At 43.1% G+C, this 16,659-nt stretch overlaps 1 protein-coding gene across 1 annotated transcript in view; it reads left to right on the top strand.

The window, feature by feature from the left end:
* Positions 1 to 16,659, top strand: part of tmtc2b (transmembrane O-mannosyltransferase targeting cadherins 2b) — a 113,881-nt gene that overhangs the window by 24,361 nt on the left and 72,861 nt on the right. The gene's annotated exons all lie outside the window — the stretch shown is intronic.

Raw genomic sequence — 16,659 nt, 5'->3', positions numbered from 1 at the left:
ACAGAAAATGTCGAAAGCAATTTTGCTAATGAAATAAATGTAAAGTCATTTATCAAGCAACAAGACTTAATGGCCGGTTCAGACTACACGATATCCGCCCAATGATAGCCCGACATGGCTGTCGTAGGGTGTCAGCTCGGATCGGGAGCGACAATGAGTGTCGTGCGCGACAATCAATTGTTTTATCTTGTGTAGTGTGTCATAGTAGACAACAATCAACGCTGTGTCTGGGACGCCTCGCGACATTCCAACAGAAAGCCTAGCATGTTTGATTTAACTTCGTAAACGATGGCGAAGCAAAAGAGGAACGATATTGATGCTTTGAGGTGGAATTGTGAAATGGAGGAAATATTTCTGGAACTATGGCAACAACCCCCCTGGCCTTTTTGATGTTTCCTTGAGGGTCTACCACGACATAGTGAAAAAAAGAAAAAAGATGGCGTGAAATAGCAGAGGCACTTCAGCAAACCGGTGAGTAGGCTACGACCTACGCACGTCGGGAAAGACGACCAGCGATGATTGGTCGGGGATCGAGTCTGTCATGCCTCCCGGCCAAGTCACGACGAAGAATTATGACTCTCAATCGCCTAAATGTGACAAAGTGACCATCATAACCGAAAAAATATTGTGTAGTCTGAACCAGGCATAAGAGTCTACAGCCATGCTAGCAACTATGTGAAGCTGTAATAACAGCAGTGCTTTGAGCTAAATGCTAATTTCAGAATGCTAATATGATCACAAGGACAAGGCGAATGATAAAATGACCAAGTTCACCTTCATCTCAGTCTAGCCTGTTAGCATGCTAACGTGTTGCTGATGAGAATTGCATTAGTTTTGCTTGGTTAATGGTACATGTTTAAAAAAAAAAGTCAGGGGAATTACCAAAGTCTTACAATTTATCCTCTTGGGACTTTGAATATCTGTAGCAAATGTCATGCCAATCCCTCCAGTAGTTGTTGGGGCGGCAGTAGCTCAGTCCATAGGGGACTTGGCTTGGGAACCAGAGGGTCGGTTCAAGTCCCCGCATGGACCAAGTACTCAGTGTGAACTGGTCACTGGAGAGATGCCAGTTTGCCTCTTGGGCACTGCCGAGGTGCCCTTGAGCAAGGCACCAAACCCCCAACTGCTTGGGGCGCCTGTCAGGGGCAGCCCCCTTGCTCTGACATCTCTCCACTAATGCATGTAAACTGGGAAAAAGAAGTTCGGAAACTTGTGTTTGGTGGATTAATTCTCTGTTGTTACAATGGTCATTGTATTTTACATGGTTGGAAAGTCTGTTTATTTACCTTCACAATGATGTCCAACTTGTAAGGATCATGCATTTGTGGGATGAGCAGCACAGGTGATTATGTGGGTAGCGCCCAAGAAACATTTGCCAAAATGCTGTGCCAATGGTAAACAGGGTATTCTCCTGTTGGAATTGACTCTTGTTTTGAGTTGTTTGGTTGATTGGATGATTGGACATGTTTGTGCATATGTGTGTACTTCGGGCCTGTGTGTATAACAGAGTGAAAAAATGTAATTTCCCCTCAGGGATTAATAAAGTGCCTTTCTTCTCCTTCTTCTCTTCTTCTTCTTCTTCTTCTTCTTTCTTCTTCTTTCTTCTTCTTTCTTCAAGCTTGAGATAAAGTCAGGGGATCACAAACATCTCTGGGGACCATACAATTCTGTACAAAATGTAGCAATTCATTCACTTCATTCATTCAGTCTGGACCAAAGTGGCAGACAACCAAGAAACATCGCCGCCCATAAAGCTAAACCGCTAGCGTGGCAAGAAAAGTGGCTAATAAAAGATTGTAATATTAATAAGATAAATGCATTGCTCTGCAGCTGAGCCGTAAGTCAAGATCTACTGTAAGAGGGAGCTGGACTCGGGTATGCAGTATGTAGCCAAAAATGTTTGACCTAACCGTTAATTCTGGATTGTATATGGCTCGCTAGGTAGGAGGCTGAAATGAATCCTTACTCCCACTCTTAATTCACTGACTTCTTCTTCTGGGTCAAACAGGGCCGGTAAATCTCTCCGCTAGGAAGTGCCCGTCCTCCTCCGAACTCCGTTATCAGGGATCCGACGTGCTAGCAGGTTCATCCAATTAAACCCCACTGCTGTGTTTCACATCTGCATGCAGCTGTATCTTACATGATCCATCTCTGTCTCTTTCGCTCCGGCGTGTTTCGGCCTCCACTGTGTCCCTCCTTTTCATCATTATTCAAAGCAGTTTGCTCATAATTAAGCACATCAGTGAATTAAGCGCTCGCTGGTGCTGATTTGTTGTGGCGGTACGCTGGAGATGACAGTTTGTCTCTCGCTCATGCAGAGATGTGTAAACACAGACCCACGCCTGCATGTGCAGCTTTCTGAGGCTGATTGGACCGATGGCCTAGGATTTACCGACCACCTTGGCAGAGTGTAGTGAGACTGCGTGTTGTTGGGGAATTCCTGTAACATTTATCTATAACAAGGTATTCTGTCTATTGCATGAAGGAAAGAAGCTGTGTTTACCAGCAGGGTTATTATTTTTTCTTTGTTGTTACTTTGTCTGAATTTCATTATTTCCCTTTCAGTGTTTTGTGGGAATTCATCTGCAATTTCTTTTGCCGATCACACTTCTTGGATGTTAATGTAGGCTTACATCACAATGATGTTCTGTATTTAGCCCTAACTCTCAATAACACCATACAAATCAATTGCTTTGATGCTTCTAGCTGTGGCTCGGTGGATATTGATGTCGGTCGGTCCACCACTTTGGTCCAGACTGAAATATCTCAACAACTATTGGATGGCTTGCTATGAAATTTGATGCAGATATTCAGCTTCCCCTTAGGATGAAAATTCATCATTTTGGTGATCCTCTGACTTTTCATCTATAGTGCATCACATGCATGCTTTTATCATGTTTTTCATTACTTAAGTTTATGAACAAATACCAGCAAATATAATGACATTCCCATCAGCTGTACTCTGTGTTTATTGCTAATTATGTTAACATAACATGGTAAATATTACACCTGCTTAGCATGCTAACATTAGCATTTATGCTGACTGTAGACTCTTTTTTAAATACCTGTATGCGTGCAACTAATCATTATTTTCTTTATTGATTAATCTGCTAATTAGTTTTAGTTTTATTTAATTGATTAATCAGAAAATAAACAGCTCAGAAAATAAATAATACAAAAAATAACTCAGAAAATAGTGAAAAATCCCCCTCACAATTTTCCAGAGCTCAAGTTGACATTTTACATTTGTTTGTTTTGTTCAACTAACAGTCCAAAACCTGCAGTTATTCAATTTACAACAATATACAATTGAGAAAAGCTGCAAATCCTCACGTCTGAGAGTGTGGAAAAAAAGAAAATATTTGCCAATTTCGCTTCATAATTGACAAATAATCATTTATCGAAATAGCTGACAGTTATTTTTCTGTCGACTAACCATTTCTGAAGAATTTATGATCTTATCTTGTGCATTATGTTGCTATTCTGGACTATAATCTACTCCATCAGGTGAATAGGGATGGCTCTTTATTCATTCCCACAGTATAGTCTTGAATATTTCATCATTACTAATCCACCCCTGTGAGTCAGAGGATTGCAAACCGAGGCCAGTGGAATTCATCGCCACCTCACTGTTTTGGTCAGAACCACAGAACTAGTAACAAGATGAGCACACCTTCTGTCAACATGTTATTTTTCAGATTATGGCTTCCTCGCTCCTTTCGTGAGGAAATTGGGTTGACACAGTGAATTTCTTTCCATTTAAGCAGCCTTAATACTTAATGCTGTTTTGTCTGCCCCTGGGGCCCGCTGAGTGTGCTTTGCACTTTTCTGGGCTGGCACAGATTCTCATTACCTCTGGAAAAACTTCCCGTGTTCATGTAAAACAGTGTAACCTGATCCCGAGACTCGAAATAGTTTGCGGGAGGCTTGACATCCTCTACAATCTGGTAGAGGCGATGCTGACTCCAAAGAAGAGTCACATAAATAGAAAACGGATCGCAGCAGATGATGTAAAGAAACAGAGTGTGCTCGTTCAACACCTATAAATATCCAAGGTGAGGTTAACATAATCCTTTCCTTCTTTAGTGAGAGGAATTAGGGGTAATCAACGGAGAGGAGACAAAGGGACTTGTGCTATCTCAACTATTTTTATATGGCTATGATCTCTTTTTTAAACTGTGACTTCTGTAATTGAAGTTAAATTAGTGGGGTAAGGCATGATTCATAGAGGTAAAATAGTGTCTTTGGCTTATAGATTTCTGCACACAGTCTTACAGCTACTATCGTGCTGGAAAACCAGCAAACGCTGACGACGTACGCTCCATCAGAAGAATGGGATTTCAAAATGTTTACAAGACATCATCTGTTTTGCGCTAAAGGACGTTATTTCTTACTCCCCGGCGAGATAATGTATTTCTACCAGCAACTTGTCACGCCGGAGCCACCCGAAGAGAAAATCAAATCCCAACCTGCTGGATAATGGCTCTATGAGAGTCCTTAAGGACCGGCGGTGATAGTGATTGCCTCTGCGTTCATTGGCGAGCAGTTCAAATTTCAGCAGTGCGTGTTTGTTTGGTGCGTATCAGGGCTCTGTGTGTGTGTGTGTGCGAGCTCTTGTGAGTAAACGTTCTTGTGCGCCTTTTTTATGAGCTCGTCTGAGTGATTTCCCAGTGAGAGTGTGTTTTACAGCCGGATTCCTCCAGGGTGAGTCTGACTGTTTGATAGAACAGCCCCACGGCGGCCTCCCAGTTCTCCAGCCTAATGAGCATCACGTCTAACAGGTGGTCCATCAGAGCACTGAGAACAAGAGGAATTAGGCCGTTTGTATGGAAGTAGCTTTTTTTTTTATACCAGTAGCGCTACATTTTCCCCCATCCAGAGAGGAAGTTGAATCATAAACACTATATTTCTTGGATCAGCGATTGGCAGCCTGAGATGCTCTGCGGTTTTGTGGTGAAAAATGATGAAACAATTTCAGAAAACCTGGAAAGGTAGTCGCAGTTTATTGACTGAATTAAGGTTGCTGACATTTCGTACGCTGTCTGACTTGTGCCGTGTAAAAGCTGCTTTGCACAATTTACAAGCTGTAAAAGTGTTAATTGTTTCCAGTTGCTCTTCCAGGTTATGTAATAATGTACACAACAAGGGTTTATTACATATTTTACCTGTGTACGTGTGGACAAGGCTTAACATTCACAGACAGAAATTAGAGGAAAAAATGAAAAGTGCTTGCTTTTCAGTCCATCGCATGTCCAGGACTAAAAGGCGTAAAGACTGAAGATGTTATTTTCTACCATGTTAACACAGAGGGCAACAAATTATTTAATTATTTCTTTCATTTTTTTGCGGAATTCATTTAAGGTTCCATTCTGAGTTACAAATCTTGAATGAGAAACATGAAAAGAGGTTTTGCCTTCCTCCCAGCTGCGGTTGTTGCTTTTGGTAAATGAGTCATGATGAATAATTTTAGTCTTCACACTTTACTGATTCATCTGCGTTATGTGGAACTTGCATTTTTTGTTTTGCAGCTAGGTCCTTATCTCAAATTACACTCCATTACACTAAGTATTAATTGGGTTAATTACTTAAATCCTACTTTCATCTTATCATAATAAGATCTATATTTATGTTAATAACTAAGCCAGAAAAGAAATATATAAATACAGTAGAAGGAAAAATAACTTTTTTTTGTCTTTAACTTCTTTTTGTGCTTTTCGGTGTTCTCTTTTTATGGATTTCTATTTTTAGCTGTGTAATCCCTCTACTGGATGACCAATATACAGTATGTCGGAAACAAAGCAGTACTGTTAAGCATAGCCAGCGAATGCCTTTTGTTTTGGCGTGAGCTCATTAAATGGCGTTGTGTTAGAATGCACGGGATCAGGGTCTGGTGGGGGCGGTACGTGCCCCCCCCCTCTCTCTCCTGCTACAGCTGACTTTTAATGGAATCTGATTTAAAAGGTTGTGAATAATTCCCGTGGGGTTGTGGTTTTGTAGGTCATTGTGCCATTATGGTTTGCTCCTGGTCTGTCTGAGGGAAGATGTATGCATGTGTGTGTGTTGGTGGGGGAGGGGGAGCGGAGGCATGGAGGCTTCGCCTCCCTGTCTGGTTGGTCGAAGCATCGCCGCTTCTCTCTCTCCGTACTGCTGTAGGTGGACACAGAGTGAGCCCATCCACCCCCTCAGGCTTGACCCACAAATCCCTTCCTCTGGGCAACAAAGGGATTATGGGAGAAATAGACTAATCTACTTCTGTGAATTTACTTATGCAAAGTGTTTGCCACACAAGCCCTGGCATCAGTCTGATCTTAGAAAGCAAAAAACAGTCAAATATTGTTTTGTTTTGTCATCATCCAAAGCTGCACTTTTTTTGTATTTTATGCTTTGTGTGCAGAGCAAAGAAAGAAAGAAAGAAAGTGCTGCACTTCCAATCTGAGAGCCTTTTGTTTTCTTTATTTGGGATACTTGAGAAGGAACACTGGGCTTGTAAGGGGCCACCTGCAATAACAAATTACTCCCCAGTGTGTAAGAAACATCCAAAAGCAGCACTCTGGATGATTTTTTCTTGGTCTTGATTTATTAATATTCTGCATATGCCTGAGGGCTGTGCCTGAAATATAGCTCGAGGTGTTGCAAGATGAAAAATACACCTTTTGTGAAGGGCTTCCCAGCCAGTTCTATTCAGTAGCACATACCAGGAATGACAGTCTGTAACTCGGACAAATGCTCGGAGAGCAACTTTCACCTCGGAATGGTATTTCTGGCCGGCTCAACTCAAAACATCTTAGATCTCTTCTCTCAGTTTATATCTGGACGTCTTGTCTTTATCTGCCGGTGAGGTGGGAGTGGAGTGACGGTGAGTGGAGAAGACTGAATAAGGATGAACTTATCACCTTGTCTTCGGGTGGACGGTTTCGCCATAGTTGGCTCTGTTTCGCTTGTTTAAATGTTCCTGTCTCGATGGTGTGATACGGCGTATCCCAGGCTAATTCAAACAGTCCAGGGAGAAATAAGCCCAGGGATTTTCTGCAGTAAAAGTTAGCACACTGGAGTGTCTGGAAACAGATAGAGTAAAAGCTTCTTGGCAGTGATCACGTTAGTGTTCCTTCTCAGTCTTCCCTGGACGTTTGGAAAGTAGCCCGCATGTTTGCACATAGTCTAAAATGATTGTTTCCCCTCCACATTTGGCCTGATGATGAAAGATTGTGTGATATTTATCTTAGAGGGAAGAGCTTTGATTTTTGCACCGCAGGAAGAACATGTGCCTTTGTGTTGCACGGCGCTGCTGGATTGTGTTTGACTCATTTCCAGACTAGATCCCAGATGCTGGACCTGGGTGGTCACACCCATATAGCAATGTTGCACAATGCCCGTTTAAAGGCCTCTTATTTGTTAACCAACTATTGTCTCTTGTGTTGTCCTGCTTCTAGAAAAATCAGCCCCACGCATCGGAGGCGTTTAACTGGTCGACCACACAGTTAAACCAACAAAGCCACTAAACTGTCATGGGGATATTTCCTCTCCAGATGTCCTAATGATGGTCTCATCAGCTCTCACCACCTCTGTTTTCACAGTGTGTTCACAATGTGAGCCAGATGGGTTGTTCTCTTCTGAGGGTGGAGCTGGTCCAACAGCACGGATGTGGGGACATACTGCGTTATCATACTGGCCCGTATAAAAGACCATTTTTACCATAAGACGCTTTTCCAACATCTAATTGCGTAAATTGGAAACAAAGACTTGGGGAAAATTTCCCTGAGATACTGTTAGACACGCGGACCAAACAACCGAACCGAGACCACTTTCAAGGGGACTCTGGTGCAATTTGTTTGTGGTGTGAAAGCGAACGAACCAACTACAGGATTTTATGATAGCAGATGATGTGAATTTAGCATGATTTCAAAAGCTAAACTACTAATAAATCTATCTGCTGATTGTGAAATCTTACTTTGTCAGTTCAATAAGTCCTTTAAAAAGTGTGTGACAGCGATCCCACACTAGGCCTTATAAGCCTCAAATCATTACCGTACAAGACGCCTCGATCCTTTTCTACCTCTCTCTAACTGTAAGTCATTATTCATATCACGGTCGATTTGCAGTCTAATAATGCTTATAATCAGTTATTTCTTCGTGAGCTCTTTATGACACCAAAGAAACTGCTGCATGAACTTCAACATCAGTCGCCATAACTTGATTTCCCACATGGGTCCTGATGATGCAGGATAACAAGCGTCCAATCAACGAGTTATCCTTCAGTCTGTAGAACTTCATGCCTACTCCTGTTGATGCGTTTGTAAATAGTCAGTGTGAACAGGAACCGGACCAGAACTAAAATGCAACAATGGATCTTTTACGCTTTAAACAACTTAAAGAAACTAGCTAGCCTAGCAACATTAAGGCTACAAATGGAGTAAACATCTGCAGTCTCAAGTATGTTAATGTCTAATCCTCAAATATAATATGACCCCCACCTTTTCAAATGTAATTTCCCGAAAATATTATCTTATATTTGGGCCTATTCATTACTTTTATATTATTTTCTGATGTTTTCTGAAATTGGCAAAATATGATAAAATTTAGGGCTAAAAAAAATCTTAGTCGACGCTTAACACTCATATGATTTTGTTGAATAATCGATAAGTTGATCGACAGATCTATAAAACTGAATTTCTCCACACAAAAGCACCACTTTAAATCTTGTGTTTACCGGAGATGTGCTCATAAGTTTCTTGGAAATAAGTCTTTCAGCATGAAAAAAACATAAAAACATAACTAATTGACTAAAGAAACCTTAGACCAAAACGACCGATTAGTCGACTGATCAACTAAGTAACTAAATAACTAACTAAATTAAATTGTACCATTTTAACAGTAAAACTATGGCCTGAATCGACACTGGATATTTGAGTCCACAACTGATAAATTAGTTTATAAAATCTAATAAAGATAAACACATAACCATAAAGAAATAGTTTTGATACAGATGCCTTAGATTTGTTTTTTAAAAATACATACCAAAAGAGACATTTTGCAGTGTATAAATCAATTAGTCAGTGCTTTCTGGTGGACAAAATACGCAAAGTAGACACTGTTTCTCAGTTACCTCAAACCTAATTTGGTATTTTTGCAAATTTCTTGTGACTTATCGGCCGACATAGACACCAATACTGATATATCTGCAATAATAATTAGGTAGCATTATTTAAAAATAAGCCAAAAAAGATGGTAAACTTATTCCTTATGAATATTACATTAAAACAAAGAGAGCATGCAAATATATTGTCTGTTAATGGCTGTTGTCCCTGAAAGCCGTGGTGGCTTTTTCTCAGCCAGCAGGCTTCTTGCACAATCTCAAGTTTCTCCCGATCTCTCAGCACTCTGTAAGAAACGAATGGCCCTCTGGTGACTTGTTGATCTTGTTACTCACAGTGTGAACGCACGGTTAGACTGACTTGTTCATTTTATCACTTAAATGCTACCATGAGAGCAGCCTGTATTTAAAAAAAAAAAAATGTTGCTTTTACAGCTGCGTAACATTTACTATCATATTTCACAACAGTGAGACACGCTGCTCTGTTCGGGAGCAAAAAGCATTCTCTGTGATGCAGTTCATTCAACGTTATCTGAGCTGATTTCAAACACGGCCTGTTGCATGGAAACAGGAGCGCTGCTGAGCTTCTCGTGCACATCCAGGCCACTCCCAGGCATCCATCACAGACCGTAACAAGCTGCTGAGTGCTGTTTGAAGCGTGCGTGTTTATGTGCCATGCGTGCTCGGCGCTGACGGATACGCGGTGACAGTTGTGAGATATGGCCTGCAGGACAGCCAGGACAGGGATTGTGGTGTCTGATGGGCGGGCAGCATCAACCCCCTTCTCATCTGCTGTTAGCAGCGGATAATGCAGCTCTAAAGCCTCTTGTGTAAAAGACCTGGTCACCGAAGACAGGGGCGGGAGGGAGGGGGACAAGGAATGACGTAAGTGTCCTCCCGTTCTTCCTTCCATTCTCCCCCGATCTCTGATCCTGAGCACTCAGGAGGTCAGCGGTGCAGAGCTGCTGACCCTAATTCCTTAAGGAAAGGTTTCCTGAGTAGAGTTGCTCCCTGCGCCCTGCTCCCTGTTGGCGGCTGACCTGGAAACGGCGCAGAGAGCAGCTGACGCAGACGGAGGCTGCGTGTCTGTGGAGGCTTCAGACGAGGCGCTGAAGGGCCTGAACTGCCTCCCTGGCTTTTTTTTTTTTTGATCCGATGACGGACATGGCTCCATCTGTTTCCTGCTCCCGAGGGCTGCGGCGTTCCGCAGTCAGATCGGATGAAGACAAATGAATAAACGGAAAGATGAGTCACAGCTTTATGCTCCTGTTATGACAAGTACTTCTGCTCGAGTGCGTGAGGCGGCAAATATTGACATGCTTGTTAAATGACTGCGAGGGCGGGTTGTGTGTCGGGCGTCATTGTAAACAGATAAGCACAAACAGTCGACGGTTCCGCTGACAACATTTTTTCGGTCTACGGCTGTTTACCAATTCAACATCGCCACGTTTGCTCGGCAGGGTTCCATTGTTTGCTCCGTCAATAAACATGCCAACTCAAGATGTAGGACACAAATGCTCGTTGTGCTCTCCTCAGGAAGCCGACGTCTCCCCTTCATCCACCTCCACGCTCATTCGTCTCCTTCCTCCCGCTCTGTCCTCTTGTCTGTCTTCCTCCAGCACCTGTCAGCTCCATTGTCCTCCCCTGAAGAAGAGTAAACCCATCCAGGCATGCTCCTGCGACCTTTTTCAATGGCGCTCTCCCAACGGGACAAGTGCCTTTGTTCCTGGAGCTTTTCTTACCAGGTTTTGGGGCAATCAGCAAGGGGGCATCCGTCTTCCCATTGAGGGAGGCGTGGCGTTCGCTGCTTGCCGGGGAGCGATAATGGACCACACATGGTCGTGCTCCAGCGGCTCACCAAGACCTGGGGCCTCGGTGCGTGGGCACAGGCCCCGGCTCTGCCTCCTCTTCCCTCCCAACTCCAAAGCGCTCTTCTTCTCAGCCTTTTGTCAGGGCCCTTTTCACTTAGCCCGAGCTCTCCCGAGGCCCTTTGTCCTCCTATCTGGGGCCCCGGTCCCTCAGCGTCCACTCCCTTCAGCTTTGTTCACTCCACCTACAATATGCCACCAACAAGTATTCCAGAAATGCAATGAATGCAAGTCTTTCTGTCAGCGTGAATGTGCCTAAGTAAAGAAGGAGAAAAGGGGTTTGTGATTTCATGCTGCTCGGGAGGTTTTGCTGACGATTTGGGCAGTTTATTGAGCCGAGCTGATGATGTGGATAAATTCATTGGGATACGAGATGTAAATAGAAATCCAGCATTCCTTCCCTTGCTGTTTAGAGGAAATGAAATGAGATTCTTGCTTTAAGGAGTTAGTTAATTAACTTTTTTTCCTGAGTGTTGTTTACGTGCAGTTTCTAAAATTGTGTTAAAAGTGTTATTGGTGAATTAAAACCTCATGTGTGCTTTTAATGGCCGACAACTCAGCAACACAGAGCAGACCTCAGTCCCAGGAGTCCCCCCCGGCGGTCGGGCAACCTCCATCGCGGACCACATGAATCCCAGAAAAGGGGCTTTTTTTGATCAGACCTGTAGACATATTTATCATACTTGACCGAATTTAAGAGCCAAAAAACAGGCGTCAGAAGTCTGGATACTACACTTAAAAACGTAATATATGTCCCTCTGTCTCCACGTCCACTAACATGTCTGACTTTGCATCAATAAATCTTTATATCCGAGGCTTATTAAGTTCCCTTTTTATCTGTGGAGTGGAGCTTTTTGATGTTTGACACACACGTCAGGGAGGTTTCTTTCTTCTTTCTTTCATTATACTGGAGGCCTCGCTAATTTAGAAAACTTCTGTCAAAGCCCGTAGCGATGGTACCACCCTGACACTTTATTAACATTGAGGCATGGAGGATGGTAATGATGTAAATTTAATGAAATCCCCATCCTTCTTGGACTAGGGTTTCACCGTAACCATTTTAAACTAAAAGGGATGTCATTTTTATGTACCTCATGAAATCATTCAGCAGTTTGCTCTGGTTTACCATACGGATGGCATTGATTTGTTGGTGCTGCCACGCCGCCCTGCACAGACCTGCAGGACTGAAGCGTAACATTCACTTGTTAATGCCGGTCCACTCAAGTAATAAGTCCTCCGCACCACATGGTCCTTTGTTGTTTCGCCGCTAACCAGGAATACAGTGAGGGGGGACATCAAAGGGAAACCGCTACCTCTTGGGTAGCCTTGGCTTTTTCCTCATTCAGCTCACCATGCTGCCTGTAGTCTTTCACATAGTTTATACAAAGTCCAAGAGAGTTTTCGAGGTATTGGTGGGTTGAAAAGTTTCCATCTACAGAGCTGGGTTGGATTCTTTTCATAATATCTATCTGACCCGTGTAAAATTATCATCCGTCTTTACTGAGCGTCATTTTATTGCCACTAACTCTCTGTAACATCAGATCTGAGCCGTGCCAAACTTTTATAACCCCTCATCAAAAACAAAAAAATACAAGCTTCAAAACCTCCGAGGCCAGTGTGCTGCCCATGCTTCCACATTACTAGTAGGATTTTTAAACAGTATTTTGCTACTCACAGAGGTGGGACTAAGTCATTGTTTGTTTTGTAAGTCTCAAGTCTTTGCCCTCAAGTCCCAGGTCCTAAACTTTGATTATGGGTCCTAAACAAGTCATAATTCGCTCTTCACCAAATGTAATGCCATTTTAACAACATAGTAACTGGCGCCAACTGGCGCTCAGTAATGTAACATTAGTTCTTCATGGTTTTCTCCTGCAACTTGATTGGATGCTGTCGGATTGGTTCAAACAAAGTGGATCTGGGGAATTAAGTGTAAGATGATCAAATGCAAGTCCCAGTAATAAACTGGCCTGTTGTCCCAGTAATATTCACCAAAAATAAAGATTCTGGAATTCAACAAAAAAAAACACCACTTTTTTATTCACTATTCAGTTTGTTCATTTCAGTTTTTTCCCCCACAACTAAATCCTCTTCCAAAACAAATGAAGAATCTCTGTACAGTTTGTTTAGTTCAGTTATTTCCCCAAACAAATCAATAAAGTTAATAAACCCCAAATCTCAGACGCTGTCGGAGTTACCTCCGGTACTGGGCAGTTGATCGCATTGGTGCACACACTTTTTAAATGTCATACTTTTTGATCTTTGGGCTTGGGGGATGTTATTAAGTATTATCAAGTCAAAAGACTCAAGTCCAAGTGAAGTCACAAGTCACTGGTGTTGAAGTCCAAGTTGACTTCCAAGTCTTTTTATATTTTGTCAAGTTGAATCTAAAGTCATCAAATTTGTGACTCCAGTATGACTCTTCCAAGTCATGTGATTTGAGTCCACACCTCTGGCTACTCACAATACAGACTTAATTTGAACTGTCAGCGTGTGCTCAGTGTTTCATCAACACCTGGGACCGTTTCTCAATTTCAACACGAGCCTCTCCGGGAAATATTGAAACTGAGCAACGCTCCCTGCGGAGTCACATGACCCTGCTCATTTACGGCCAGCTAGTTAGGAACAAGACAACAAGCAGCTGTCTGTTTAACCATGAGGCCTGCCCTCAGTACAGAGACACTATAGATTGCTGCTGTTGTGTGATACCTGCTCTCAGAGAGAGGAGACTACCAAACACATCGATCACTGCCCACTTTATCCAATTGATTCTGTTCACTTCATCACACGTGCAATTCAAAGCCTCATCAACGTGTACACAGTATATCTGAATTTTGTTATTAATATTTGATTCCTTGTGTTGTATATATATTGCACAATGCGGCATTTTCTAAGCTCACCGTTGGGTGTGTCGAACAAATGGTTTTAGAAAAATCCAATAGTGCTGACTGTTGCAGTGCGTGGTGTGTCTTAGTTTGGAATTCAATTTAGCCCCGACAATGGGAACTGAGGGAAATTGCCTCTGAATGTTATTGACTCAGAGACAGAGATTAGCTGGGGGAAGTCTTTTGTGGCACAGTGACAGGAGCGACAATACAATAGAGAGAAGACATGAAGACACAGGAGGCAACATTACTGTTAATAGAGGTGCTTTTCCATTTTCGTCCATTTCAGGGCACAAAGACTTATTATAAGATGCATGTACGCTGAATTTGTAGCAGTGAAATGTCTGATTTTTCATGCTTTCTTTTCGATTGGTGTTGTAATATTTCCTTTGTGATTAGTTGTTTTTTCATTACGGCAGTGTAAATAATCTGCATGTTGTGTTGATACTGTATATGTGACAGTTGCGTTGTACAGTTTTGCATTTGGCAAAGAGAATTAAAAAGAGGAGCTGCGTGCGAAGACAGCGAGCATTTAAAAAAAAAGCTCTTTGGTGATGATTCGAACACATGGAAACAACTTCCGTGTGTACTCGTGTTTTTTTTATTATTTCAGAGATTCTACGCTTTCTAAATGGAAAACTAAGTGAGGAAATCCAAAGTCTCTTAAAAGCACAGGCACTGGGTACGGAGGCGGGTGCGGTTTGTGTGATTTGGTGGCCGTAAAATTTCAAATGCGTAAATCCGCTCCTTTGCAAAAATGCTAATTGACACCATGTGGAAGACAAAGCATTTAAGAACACGTAAGAGTCTATCCGGGCTCCTCTTGGACGTGTTTATAGGTTTACGAGAAACTGTCTCACGCAATGGCGGGCGGCGCTGCACATATCTGTGTTCCTTTTGCATTAAGAGCAGGCTTCAGGTCATGGATGTGGATCTGATATAAGGTTTTTCTTTCCTCATTGTTTCTCTCCTTGTTTTTCAATTCATCTGTTTATCTTTCAGTTGCACATTTAAACACTGCTCACCAAGTGGTAGCCTACAGTAGAGATGATCTTTCATCTCTTCTTTCAACATATGTGTCAACCCCCTAAAGCCTAGTTATCCGTTTCCAATTGAAGTTAAAATAAATACCAGATTAGCATCACGCCTTAGCCTGATTTCCCCCCTCCTGTGTACCAGCTCACATTAGCCCTGACTATCTGACTAAAAGTTAACGAGGCGGCAATATCAGGTATCAGAGGTGCATCGGTCCGGTCTGTCATAGCAAGACGTCGCTGATACCTAACGGAGCACCAGACCCCCCAGCCTCCACACACTCACGTGGCTGTCGATGGGGGCTCCCGATCTCTGTGTGAGCCGGCAACATGTGCCTTCAATTAGGGCCTGGAACTGAAGCCCAAATGGGAGAGTTTAAAAAGAAAAAAAAAAGGGCCGGGCTGAGAGCAGTGTGAGAACACTGGCCTGTTGTGATAGTATCTAATGAGATCACTCAGAGCTGCATCCTTGAACGCTGCCATTCATTAATGTAATGATTCTTTGTGTATGTGCGTGTGTCCTAATTCGCCCAAGTAAGCTTTCATGCTGTGTTGTGGTTGCTGCCATGTGGCGAGCAGAGAGAAGCTACAAGAAGCCCGCATTAGAGGTTTACATAAAGCTAATGACGGTATGATCTGAGCAAAGGAATCAATCGCTCTCCTTCTCCTGGTCTCCATCTGCCTACTTTCTCAGGGGCTGTTAGTGCCTTTAGCTGATTGGTTCCCTCTCATATTTGTTTGTGTTTGATTGATTGCACAGAGGCTTCTTAGAAAATAGCCACTAATCGCGAACGCCTCGCAGGAAGACGAAACTCCCGGAGTCCTCTTTAAACAGAAGAGCTGTGAGGAGAAAACGGGGACGAGCCGCAGCTGTTTCAAATGTTGCACATATAAGATGGTCGGGGCCACTAAAGATGTCTTCTCCTTTCTGCTCCGCTGGCATTCTCAAAGGCTCTTCCTGCACTTAAGCCCCATTGCAATAAACATCAGTGAGAGAAGGCCTCTGCGTTGATGTGCCATGATTCAGGCTCATCCTTCAGAGCTGCTGTGCCTCGTAAAGCCCCCCCCATGCAAAAAGGTTTGGGAAGAAGGATGGGCAAAATGTTGGACAGGCGATCCGTTCACTCATTTGTTGAGCTTTAAGCTTGCACGGAATTTTTCCATCCCATTCCGCTGGTCCTCTCCATCTGGCGCGGGTCTCACTGAACCCCTCCATGGGTCAACATCCTACGAGCCCAAATCAGAACGCTTAAACGGCCCAGTGGTGGGCCAGGCCGGATGAGTCTTCTTGCACGGCTGCGTGGCCACAAGCCCAGGAAGAGTCGCCTCCCCTGCATTGATCCCCCCGCTCCATGTGGAAGAGAAGCACTCCAAACAGGAGAGGAGGAACAAATCAAACACATTTATTACCACACGGCCGAGAAGGTCAAAGCATGACAAAAGCCCTCCTGTTGTGAGGAGGAGTGCAGTGGAGTGGCCCCCTCCGAACAGAGCCTGGGTGACTGCCGCAGCATTAGACATGGGTCAGCCTGAGGGGAAACATGGAGGAACGACTAGTCTGAGAACAAAGACCCCGTTCTTGATTCTTGTTGGGCTGTGACGTTTATTTAATAAAAACCTATTTGGGTGAATTTTCCACTTTAGTGTTAAAGTGGATAAAAAGCCCCGACGAGACACTGAGAAATTAAATTTTTCAATTTGGTCACCATTATGTGACCATTATAAGAAGTTCAACAAATTATAGACAGTCAAGTTAATTAGAATATTAAAGTTGTGAAGAGATG

Source organism: Sebastes umbrosus, chromosome 4 (genome assembly GCF_015220745.1).
Source record: "Sebastes umbrosus isolate fSebUmb1 chromosome 4, fSebUmb1.pri, whole genome shotgun sequence".
Taxonomy (NCBI): domain Eukaryota; kingdom Metazoa; phylum Chordata; class Actinopteri; order Perciformes; family Sebastidae; genus Sebastes; species Sebastes umbrosus.
The sequence above is the reverse complement of the archived record's forward strand: the minus strand, read 5'-3'. Positions and strand labels throughout refer to the sequence as shown.